General features: G+C 47.2%; 1 protein-coding gene across 1 annotated transcript in view; it reads left to right on the top strand.

Moving 5' to 3' along the window:
• B3GAT1 (beta-1,3-glucuronyltransferase 1) overlaps positions 1-12,075 on the top strand; it is an 89,582-nt gene that overhangs the window by 32,996 nt on the left and 44,511 nt on the right. The window contains exons 2-3 of the mRNA XM_030505400.1: positions 1,266-1,321; positions 3,028-3,161. The gene's annotated coding sequence lies outside the window, so the exon portion shown is untranslated. The remainder of the gene's footprint in view (positions 1-1,265; positions 1,322-3,027; positions 3,162-12,075) is intronic.

Genomic DNA, 12,075 nt, shown 5'->3' with positions numbered 1-12,075 from the left:
GAGAGTCCCCCTTCCCCTTCAGTGCTATTGCTGCTATTCATGTAGAGCTCCTTTGCCTCCCTGCTACTCTTTCACAGCCACCCAAACCATCTCAAAGAAGAGCCAACTGCATATCTTCTGCTGGGAGTCCCTTGCTGTGCATTCACTTTGGGCACCAAGGTTTCGGGCTGACTGATGAAACACAGTCATGTTTTGATTCCTTGATTCCATACATCTGCACTTGGACAGGAGGGGAGGTATGGCACAGGCACATATGCAGCACTTGGCTTGTGAAGGAGCGTGGATGTGGATGCACATGATGTTTTATGCATGCGGGCACATGTCTTCAGATGCCTCAGCCTGTGCCAGGTGCAGGATATGGCACTACAATGATTCTATACATATTTGATGCATTTCTGTGCGGTGTCGATGTGGTTTATTCCTGGTTTACACAACCTTCCTTTCCTTCAAGCAACTCCCTGCTTTAAGGTCTGCCTCTCTGTGAACTCTGGATAGGTAAAGAGGGAGAATGGAGAGAGGCAGCTGGGAGATTATTAATACTGAAAATACCAGCAAGCATCAGCCCTTTGATCACAGGCATGTTTACGAAGGGACCTTTCCACTGCATGAAGACTAGTTGGCATTCAGTGCATGCCACAGCATCTGGTTCTCTCTCTTGCTCTGTGCCCACCCAGAGAGAGATTGTAAAATGAGTCGACAGGTAGATAAATAAAGAGAGAAAACTGGGCTGTCCTCAGAGACAACCCCAGGTTTATGGAGATGCAGCTGGGCAGGAGGTGGGGAGGGACAGGTCACGTTTGCAGCCTGAGGGTGAATGTGCTGCAATTGCACTGGAGCCTGTGGGCCAAAGGGAGCTGGCTGGGAACACTGGGAAAGGAGAGGAGGGAGGTGGGATAAGCACAGGAGGAACAATTCACCTGGACCTGGGGTCCACTTCCAGCCTTTGCCACGGTTCATGATCGTGTCGATGCTGATTGTGGCCTCTGGGCTCTTCCAAGACAGAACTGGTACATAGCACCAGTGGGCTCTGTGCTGCACCTCACCTGGGTACGGAGCTGAGCCTTCTTCTGAGCCACCTCCTCGGCAGAGGGTTTGAATGGCTGCAGATAGAGAGCAGAGCTGTATGAGCACCCACTCCTGTCACCCCCGCTTTAATATTCATGAAGTGTGATATTCGTACAGTTCCTGTTGGTGTGGTTTGTGTTTCTGACATGGGAAACCAGGGGATGGCTCTGATGGCTTCTTTTTCCTTCTTTTTAAACCAGGAATCAGCAATATCCACCAGGACAGTGCATCCACTTCAGCGTCTCCTTGCCCTCAGGTATGTTGTGACTGGTGGAAGACAACCTGCAGCAGGAGATGGCCCAGTGGAACCTCCATTCCTGGCTAAGACTGCTGGATACTAATGGCAATGTAAATGCTAACAATGAATAGTAATGGCTGAGCAGCTCTCTGAGACTCTGCCTTGCTCGGTGCCATCCCCACTGACAGGCAGTGCCAGGACATGGCTCAGGATTTCCTAAACAGCATTTGCTGTTCAGGCTTTGCAAAAGGAGACCCTCAGTCCCTTGCCAGTGTGTTCCTCAGTGTGTCTGCTGTGCAGGGCTCCGTATTGTAAGCTTCTAAATTCCCTGCTCATTAGACCATGTTTGAAATCAGTGAATTTCTATGCTACGAGGGGAAAACCAGCTCACATTTACCCTAAAATGATGGGAGCAGGAAGTAAGGAGGAGGAACAATTCACCTGTCTCAGAGGCTGCTCATTCCCAGGTCTCTCCTATGACATACAGAAGAAAGGTTCTGAATCTCTCCCCCTCTCATTCACACAAGGTGTTTCCCACAGCTTTAAACCTCCCTTCCCTTGTCTTCTCCTCACACACAAAGACTTTATAGGTTTAGGTTCTGTATCTTTCTCACCATGCGAATACCCACATACAGAAATGCACACACAAGCTGTTTTTATGGCTTTAGCTCTGTGTGTATCTGCCTTATCATGAGCAGGTTCCTACAGCTTTAGTTTGCACATCTATAAATAGTCTCTCACAGACACACATACATGAAAGCATGTTTCTGTAGCTTTAGTCACACAGAAGCAGGTTTTGCTCCTTTTGAAAGGTAAGAAGTGTGGAAGCAGGTTGCCTGTTTGCAGTACTGGAAGTCACATCACGAGACCTGCTGTAGCAAGCCACAGTTTAGCCCTAGAATATGGAAATGCTTTAATGTAGCTGAAATGACTGGATTTAATAGAGGTAAACACCATGTATGTCATGGTCAATGTGACATTTGTGATACGCAAGAGATCATCCTAGATAATCAGCTGGCTCCTTCTTCCCTTCCTAGAAAGCTTGTGTTGCCAAAGCAATAGAAGAATGTAGGTTACAGAATCTGCTCCTCTGCTTTCCAAAACTAGACAATGGTACTGGAAGCCCAATGGTATCAAAAGCAAAGAAAGGCTCATTTTGAATAGCAGATAATATTCTGCTTTGCAGCAACTTTGCTCTCCTCAGGGCTTTCAGTTATCATTAGCCCCAAAAAACCCAGCAGTGAGCAAACAAGTGCAGGAAGTATTCCAAGGAAATGGGCAGCCACAAATAGTGTGAGTGCCTTCTCCGCAGAGCATTGCCTCCTTGTGCCAGCACAGGAAAAGGAGCCTTTCATGGGGGATGCACTGGGGGGCAGAGAGCTGCTGCTGGGTGGATGGACAGGGATTAGCTGCAGTCTCCTCGAGGGTGACTGTTACTCCAGCAGCAGCTTTAGCATCTTTGCCTGGCAGGGAACAGGGAGCTGAAGCAGTGGTGATATCCTGACGTCATTTGGAATGTTCTTGGGGCTATCTCTGGTCACACTGTTTATACAGTTCAAGGTCTGAAATGTAACAGTTCCTGTTAGGCCAAGATAAGACACAATGAAATGGTGTCTGTAGCTGGGGCGGGTTATTTCTGTGTATCAAATTATTTCATGCTAGTAGGTTTTCAAATGGACTCTAATTAAATTAAACAGCTCTTTTTTCCCCCTTTATCACCACAGGCACATCAAGATTGTGTTGCAATTATGGGGGAAGATCTATATTTATAGCGTGGAAAGAATTTGTGCAGGAGCCACAGTCCTCTCTCTGCCTGGCATGACATTTTCATTCTGCACTAATGTTGTGGAACCTTCTGGTAAGTAAAACAGGCACAAAGTATTTACCAGTGTTGTAAAGACAAAAGCTGTCTTCTCTGGTGCTTCAAATCTGCTAGCAGATGCTAAAAACCTCTTTGTTTCTAATATGTTGGTGGTTAGAAGTTGAAAACCTAATTCACACTTACTGACATGAATGCAGGAGCTGGGGCTTCAAGAGAAATAGCAGCTATCCTCGCTTGCAGCAGAGGAATATGTAAGAAATGCAATACTGGTAATATTTGCTGTGGGATTCCAATTACACTTCAGCTTGCATTTGCTATCCTGGGTGGTTGTACTTGAGCATCTTTCCTGTACCTGTCCTGAGAACATCCCTATGAAAAGCTGCTGACCTATTTCCCCAGGAGTGACTATTAATAGAGATTGGCAAAAGAAGTTCATAACTTTTCCAATATCAACCCCTCATCAATTCACTGCTGACAAAGGTCACACTGGGAAACTGGTTTCCTCCAGCACGAATACAGCGTGATTGGAGGCATTCAGTATTATCAAAGATACTCTTTACATAACGGGCCTTGAGAAGGGAAGCTGTTAAAACCTGAGTTCAGTTTGTAAAACCTGTTGTAAAATGTGAGTTCAGTCTGGGCTCTGCCACAGACGTCCTCAGTGTGTTCTTGGGCAGAGCAGGTCCTCCTCTGTTTCAGCTTTTCCATGTGTGAAATGCAGAGCTCTGTCTGGTTAAGTGCCCTCATTAGTGGTCCAGATGTACTGGGGTATTCAGGGATGGAAACTGCATCGGTTCCACCAATTGTGTGAATTCCAGCAGTGCTTTGCACCCAGCATTCAGGCATGCAGGTGCTGGCCTGGGAAGCTTGCCTCTCACTGGGCTGGTCACTCAGCTTTCTCATTGCCATAATCAATACAGTTTACACCCAAAATGATCAATGGATAAGCATCAGGAGCACTGAGAGCTGTGTAGCTACTCTTCTGCTCACTCCTTTCTCTACAATGTTATAACAGTGTCTAGAAGCTGAGCATAATAAAATGAATGCAAAGATTCCAAGTTGAAGGTGCAGCCTCATTTGAAGTTCCCAGAATAGCTCAGCTTGTACAGACACTTGGTGTCAGCTTCTGTGGCCCATGCTGTTACTGCAAACATATTTTGTAATACATTTTTTAATCCATCCAAGAAGAAGACAAGTACAAATGCAGAACCCAGGTTCTTTGTGACTTTCTGGTGATAACAGTGCAGATTCAGGAGAAATGAGAATTAGCCACTGAATCTGTGGCAGCAAACAAATGGCAATATTCAAATGGGCTCTTTTTTGATCTGTCGGTGTTCTTTTAACACGCTCTGTGTGGGTTTAGCCTTCTGCCAGTGCTCCAGAGCTTCCCAGCCATTGCTCAGGGGCCAGCTCTCAGCTCGTCTTTGAGCAGCAGGAGAGCAGCGTCCAGCAGAGCTCTGCAGAGTGCATGGGCCATGCTCTGTGCACGCAGAGCTCTGATGCATCCCACCGGAGCCACATTCCCTGCGTGCACACATCAGCTCAACCAGCCACGTGCAGCTTCCTCCTGCTCCCTGCTTGGTTTCGAGGAGCACTGGGCAGAACAAGGCTGCTTGTTCATCTAAACACACACGCTGCTTGTGCAGCAGGAGGGGAGGTTGTGGTTCTCCACCACAGTTCATTTCCTCTGACACCTGAGGAACCATTTCCAAAGAGGGAGATCAGGAGCAGGCTTTTTGCCCGGAACACTGTCTCTCTGTGATCCGTGGCTGCACTCACAGGTGGAGCAGCTCTGCCTCAGGGAAGGGATATCTTTGAAGAAGAAAACGCCTGTAGTTTAAAACCACTTTAGGCTTGGCTCACAAACAGACATAGAGATCACTCATGTGATCTTCATGCAACGATCTGATCTTTGGGAGCCTTGTTCTTTGAAGTGGCTTGCCCAAAGCCTCATAACAACTGAAATCAATGCTCCAAGTAGGAGCTGTAACTATGAGGCAGTTTGATAAAGCCAGAGATGCTCAGCACTGTGCTCCTGGGGCAGCCTCCCCTGTGTTTTCTGTTTGGACCTGTGGGCAGAGTTGTAAGAGGGCTGGGGAGGTTGGGGAAGTTGGTAAGTAAGTTGTAAGACCAGCTGGGTAAGAAAGTGAAGCACAGGCTCTCCTTTCAACATCTGGAGATGCGGATACTTCCAGATGGCTGAATGAGCTTTCAAATAGAAGATTCACAGTCATGTTTGACTGATTATTTGCATCTTTCAAATGCTGCCTAGATAAGCAGGAAATGAAAAACCAGCTAAGATTGAGGAGACAGAGGGAAACGATGCCAGATGTGGAAAGGTCTGTTTAAACTTGACACTCTGTCACACTTGATGTGATTGCCAGCTGTAGGAACAGTGTGCTTGTGCTCAGGGGCCTCCAGGTAGCAGCACTGTTGCATGTCTGAAGCAAGCAGACACCTGAGCACATGCAGACAAAGCACTTCTTGAAGAACATCTCTCCTGTCTCATCCATTCACCACAGAGCCAGTTCTGTCCCCCCTTTTAGCATCACTTGCTGTGCAGCAGTTATTTCCTAACCTAGCCAAGCCACTGATATTATGGATCCAGTCTCATGACTATTGTTGTTATTCAGTGTGATATTTTTTACAGTTGTGCTTAGAAGCCACTCCCAAATTCCTGCTTTTGTTCTGCATATCCAGAAGGTAACAGCACCTTTCCAAAGAGCAAACACCCTGAGTCATCCGGATGCAGCAGGTCACCGCTGCAGCAGTTTGCACCTTGTTGGAGTGTGGTCCATGTAAGTGATTTCTCATGTCAAGTCCTGGCCCCACTGCAGTCAGCAGGAACTTTGCCACAGGCATCGGCTGGACAAGGATTTCCTCTCTAATGTAGTGAGCTTGGTCCAGGTAGTTAATGACACTTGGGCTTTGCTAATGAAGCAGTGGCCCCTGATTCCTGACTCCTCCTTGTAATGAAGCCATTTGCAAATATGCTGCAGAACTGTTCACTAAAGAGTTTTCCAAGCTTTTGGAAGAAAAGCTGCTGAAGATGTCCAAGAGCTCAGCTGGTGATGTGCCTCACATGGTCTGGTTTCAGTAATGGATTGTCATTCCAAACACGACACTCCTTATTCCACTCTGTGGAGTCTAATTAACTGTCAGGAATGCAGTGTTGAAGGGATGATGGATTATACCACGGGAAACATTAATGAAGCTCATTCCAGGCAGCCCGCGTGAAGACCACAGCTGATGTCACTGCCTGCATGGAGAGCCCGTTCCTTTGGTTCCAAAGCCTCAAGCAGGGAGAACCTCATCTGCCTGTCAATCCCACCCAATTAAGAGCCCATTAGATGCACCCTTTCCTTTCACTGTCATGATCAAGGTGATTTTTGGCTTTGCAAGTAGCTCTGGCTTTACCACAGAAACAGAGACTGTGGAGTGTGAGCAATGATTATCTAGTACGCACTGTATGACTTCATTATTCCTGACCTAACAGCGCTGCCTGCTAGTGACGTGGCCAAGGTGAGAGAATAAACTGCTTGGCAATGCACACTTCCTAGGAGGTGAGGACCTGCCTCCTCTTATGGAGCTGGGGACAGAGGAACACACAGAGCATGCCACCATGCACATCCTCATGCTGTGCCACACCGTGGCGGCTCTAAAACTGCCATTCTGAGCTGATTTGTCCTCTCCATGGCTGGAAGACTCCCACCTCCGGCCTGGGAGCAGTAGGCTGATGCTGGTGTCTCCTCCCTGTCTCTGTGCACAAATCCTGCAGGATCAGCTCTTTTCTGCCCCTCTTCCTACTGCACCATCAGTAGCAGCATCAGTACAGAGCTGGCAGTGCCCTGCTGCGCTTCCTCACACAAACTGGGAAGCTGCTTGGTTCGAGATCATACTGGAAAGCAGCCTTCCCACTGGTGAGAGCTCCACAGTCCCAGAGAGCCTGCAATGCCTGAGCCTCTCAAGCAGGGAACTTGCTGGAAACAGGGCAGAGAGCATCCCTTCAGCACTCACCCCAACTTGTCCCCTGCTGGCCAGGGCTGTGCCATCTGCTGAAGGGAGGAGAGCATTTCTCTCCAGCCACACTCCAGCCTTCGGGGTGCCAGTTCAGAGGCAAACAGCACTGAGCGTGCCATGTAACTAAGTGGGAATGGAATGGGTACCAGTGTGAGCCCAGGGGACAGGGGTGAACAGAAGATGCTGGCAGAGTTCTTCTCACCTCATCCTGAGCAGATGGCACCAGATTAGTCCTCTTTTTTTGCAACCTTTTAAGGAATGAAGCAGCAACCTGGCTAAAATAGCCCCCATCTGGATCATAATAATCCTAATCCTCCTCAGTGTTATGGTGCACCATGGGCTGAGGTAAGAGGATGGTCACTGGCACAGAAATTGCATGGCTCGAAGTCAACTCTGTTAAGTGACTTCGTTTCCACCCATGTTAATCTGGGATATAGAATCCTCCTTCTGGCTGAAGACCTTTAACCAGAAACCTGAACTAGTGGATATTCCACTACTGCCTGCTTCTACCATGAGCAGTTTTCAGTCACCAAATCCGCAAGGGGTTGGAATAACAATAGTGAGCCTTACTCTAAATGTAGCTGAAATCCCATTTCCAGACCTCAGAGCTGGCCCAGGGCTTGTAAGAGGCCGGGACAGTGAGTAACTTGTGGGCTGTTCTCCGTTTCTACTCAATAGCTTGTCCAACTACTTAATTTAGTGTAGTGGGATGCCCAGGGCTTGAGCTTTCCATTTCCTCCATCCAGTCTCTGCAGCAGCAGCCTGGGAAAGGCTGTGAGCACCAAGATAGGAAGGTTTAAGGGCGATGCAGTTCAGTCTGAATAAAACTAGTGGGATTAAATAAAGCACAGAGAGGTTTACACACACAGGAATTATATCCTATTAGACTAGAGGATAATCCCAAGAGAGGTGGCAGAATGCAGCAGACAGTTTAAACCATCTTGCTTATACCAGCTTGTGAATACTGAAAGGTAAAAGGCAGGCAATAAATGAATGAAAAATCCATAGTTTAGACATGATATGCCTCTTCCTGTCCCTGGAATGCGTAAGGAGAGAGAACAGTACAGAGGGAATGCAGCAGCACAAGGGCCAGGCTGCTAGCTTGGCATCTGCTTATGTCAGTTAATTTAAGCCGGAGACACTGCAACACAACAACCCTTGCAGCAAACAGAAGTCTTACCTGAACAAGTCATTCGCCACGTTCTTTCTGACTGTATTTATCAGACCATCTCCGAAACAAAGTTCACCTCTTTAGATCTCATCATGAAGACGCGGTGTCTGCTGCGCCGAGCACAATTAACTGAGGTCCTTTACAGAGAGTTACTTTCCCTCATGCATCATCCAGTTAATTATTTAATGGCATATAAATCCTCCTGGTTCACAAGGTCTGGGGCTGTGCTGCAACCACACTGCAAAGCTCTTTGATCTGTCTCTCCTCGCACAAGAGCAACTTCCACTTAGTTGGGAAGAAGGAGCTCTCTCTTTGAAATCTTGTTGTGGCAGCCATCAAAAGGTGTGATGGGAAATGTTTATTCACACGCAGATACCAGTTATTAAATGGAATGAAACATATGTGCTTCCCTGTTTGTTTGTTATTCCCCTGTGACACCCCAAAGACATTTTCCTGTCACTCTCTGGGCTGGGATTAGCTGTTGAATAGCATGTGTCTGTTTGATGGTGGGTGTTCGCTTCATTAGATAATAGTTCTCATTAAGGAAACATGACAAATTAATGACTTTGTAAAGAGACTTCATTTGTTAATGGTGCTTTGGGTTTAGGTGGTACCTTTTCGGTAGGAATCTTGGATTAATGAATGCTGAAGGTGCACTTCCCACCATGCACCTCTGGGACGACAGCTCTGTGTTTGTGCTTTGAACAGGGGATTTGGAGCCACCCCTGGCGACCCTCATCACTGAGTCTTCCATGGATGGAAAGAACTCACTGACTCTTCCATGGCCTTGGTTTTCATCTCAGCATAACTGTACTGACCCTTGTCTTGCAGGATCTTTCAAAGCATGAAAGAGCACCCGTGGCCACTCGGAGTGTCCCTGAGATGGTTTCCTTCCAGCTGACCCTGGCTTCTTCTTATCTGTAGCCATTCTATGAATGGGATTGAGTGCCTCTGCTTCACAGAAGAGAAATGGCTGTTTCTCATGAAGCCCTTACTCCAAAGGCTGGAGACAATCACTCTTCATTGTAGCCCAACCTCTATAACGGGTAAATTATCATGTGTCCATGGCAATCAGTTAAAAATCTAGATGGATTTAACCACTGTGGCTGGGGAAATCCAAACACAGTTGCAAACATCCTTTGTCTGCCACAGAAACAATAGGCAAACATCCACAGTTTTGTGTGAGGAGAATACCCTCTGCATTGAAACGGTGCCTGGAAACCTTCAGGAGCTACTCTGGGCCTTCACCCACTAGTTAAACATGTTCTGGAGATCTGTTGAAGCCACATTGATCAGTCTTACGTGATCTTGGTGGCTCCTCAGCTTTGGAGCTGCAGAGGTGCTTTAATACACAGGTTGCTTGCAATGGCGATTGAAGATGTGATGGGAAATCAGCCAAGGTTTCAATAGGAGAAGCACAAATGCCCACCAGAGCAAGAGTTTTAATAGTGCCAGTGAGGGTGGAATAGTGACAGAAATGGGGCTTGGAAGGAGCTGGCCCTGATTCTCTCCTGGCTTCTGCACAGCAGGACATGGAGTATTGCCCTGGGAAGGGTAAGTCCAGCCACATTGCACTGTGTTAGTGTGTGCCCAAGTGCAGGGCTCAGCTCAGCAGCATTTCTGCAGTGCCTTTTGCTACAGGAGCTGTCACAGCCTAAGGGGGAGCTCTGAAAAGCTGCTATTTAGGGACCGCTCTGCATGCACGTCAGCTGGCATTTCTGTTCCCTTTGCTAACCCTGCTGCAGGGCCTCCAATGAGAACAGGAGCTGTGTTCCTCCAGTGTTCATAACCCTGCAACATCTATTCCCTTCTCCCTTCTCTCCACACCGAAAATGAGAGCTTTCTGCAGCAGCGGACATGAGAAAGTGCTGGAGGAGGGTCTCACTTGTCTGAAGTGTCTCACTCAGGTCCAAACTTTGAAGAGGCAGTGAGAATCCAGGAAGGAAAGCAGGATTTTTGTAGGTCATTGGACAAAATACACAGGTATGCCTGCACAAAATAATGGGGAAAAGCATCCTTCATGGCATGTTGAAAGGCAAAGATGCTACCTGTGAATCACAACATCTCTGGAAGCTGTGAGGTTGTGCTGGGGAGGGCGATGTGCCCTCTGCTCACACTCCTTCCTTCACTCCCGTTTGGCTTTACCCACTCTGACAGAAAGCATCTTTGGCAGGGTGGATATGCAGTGGGATTTGGGCAGGCCCTGCAGGCCAATGGAACCCTTCTCCTTGCACTGAGCATGCTAAGCAAATCTCTTGTGCTCTTCACTCCGTGCGTTAACCCTTGCTCAGGAAGCTGCGAGGCAGTGATTGCCACACCAGCACTGGTTTCAGAACAGAACATTTTCCAGGGCATGCTTTTTACTACAGACCCATTGCCAAGGACCCCTGCCACCAAAGAGATCAAAGCAGCAGCTTGGCTGATACAAAGGCAGTTGAAGACATCCATAGCAAAATGAATATGACCAGAAATTAGCAAGGAGAGGGAGAACTACACTGGAAGTAATTCATATCCCTGATGTAGCTGTGCATGTTTATTCCTAAAAGGAAATACCCTTTCTCACCTCCTCGTCTGCTCTTCCCTGTTTCAGCCGCAGCTAACAGGTACGCTTTGGTTTCCTCTCCTCAGGGGCTGGAATTGAAAGAAGGAGGAGAATGAACTAACCAGCTCCACTTGGAAATGAATCGTAGCTCTGCAGGTTGCCCACACTCACACAGGCTGCCCAGGAGATAAAGCTTTTGCCTCTGTGGGAGAGAAGCTGGCCAGGCCAGGAGAACCACTTCCGATGCATTCCAATACTTCCTAAGTGAAGTGTCTTAAAGATTCCATTTAGATCCTGTCAGGCACTTTCTGGGTGTTAATTATGGAAAACATATTTATGGGGATAGCAGACCTGCGGATGCCTCCAGGAGTGTTTTGTAACACATCCTACTTAGAAATACTTCTTTTGCATTGATTTTTCTGGACTCTTTTTTTTCCACTTCCTTTAAGAATGTTGTCATGAAAAGAAAGCTATTTCTCTCTTAAAAGTTCTCCTGCCGTAACTTCTCCATTCTCTCTGCTTTTTAGTGGATGAGGGGAGACCACAGGCAATAACTCATAAACTCAAGTTAGAAATATTTAGACTGTGGACGTGTAGCAAAAAGGAATGCCTTGAAGGATGGCAGAAACGTGGTTCAGTGTTACCTCAGAGGAAGCACGACCTCTTCCATGAGCACAGGTTCCTTCGGCATCACGTTGCACTGCAGATGGCATGGATCCGGGTCCACATGAGCAACAGAACCAGCTGAATCACAGAGACAACTTGATATATCATCACTTGGCTTTTATTTAATACACAATAACATTGCACAGTGGCACATATGAGTCACTTCATTCTAATTGTTATTCTCCTCATGTCTACAATCACAGTGGGTGAACAGTGGTCCTTCATTTCCCAAGTGATGCGGCTTACACGGACAGCACGTTTTCTTTCTACCTTGTGCATTTCTCATTGCAATCCTCTAGCAAACCTACTGTAAATCCTCCCTAGCAGAGGATTCTGAAGCATTGTAACACATCACAATGTTAAGAATTTCCCCTTCAGCTCCTTGGTGACTGATTATTACCAACCTGCTTTGCTAGGTGACATCTTCAGCCAGGAGCTGAGGAACCAGTGTCCTCTCTGCTCTTCTTTTAAGTAGCTGTATGTTTATAAATGCATTGTGCCATCAGATTTACAGCTTCTCCATAGATTGTCCTGGAGGGGGTTCACTTTGA

The sequence above is a fragment of the Strigops habroptila genome, chromosome 17 (assembly GCF_004027225.2).
Source record: "Strigops habroptila isolate Jane chromosome 17, bStrHab1.2.pri, whole genome shotgun sequence".
Taxonomy (NCBI): Eukaryota; Metazoa; Chordata; class Aves; order Psittaciformes; family Psittacidae; genus Strigops; species Strigops habroptila.
This window is presented reverse-complemented; position numbering and strand designations above follow the sequence as displayed.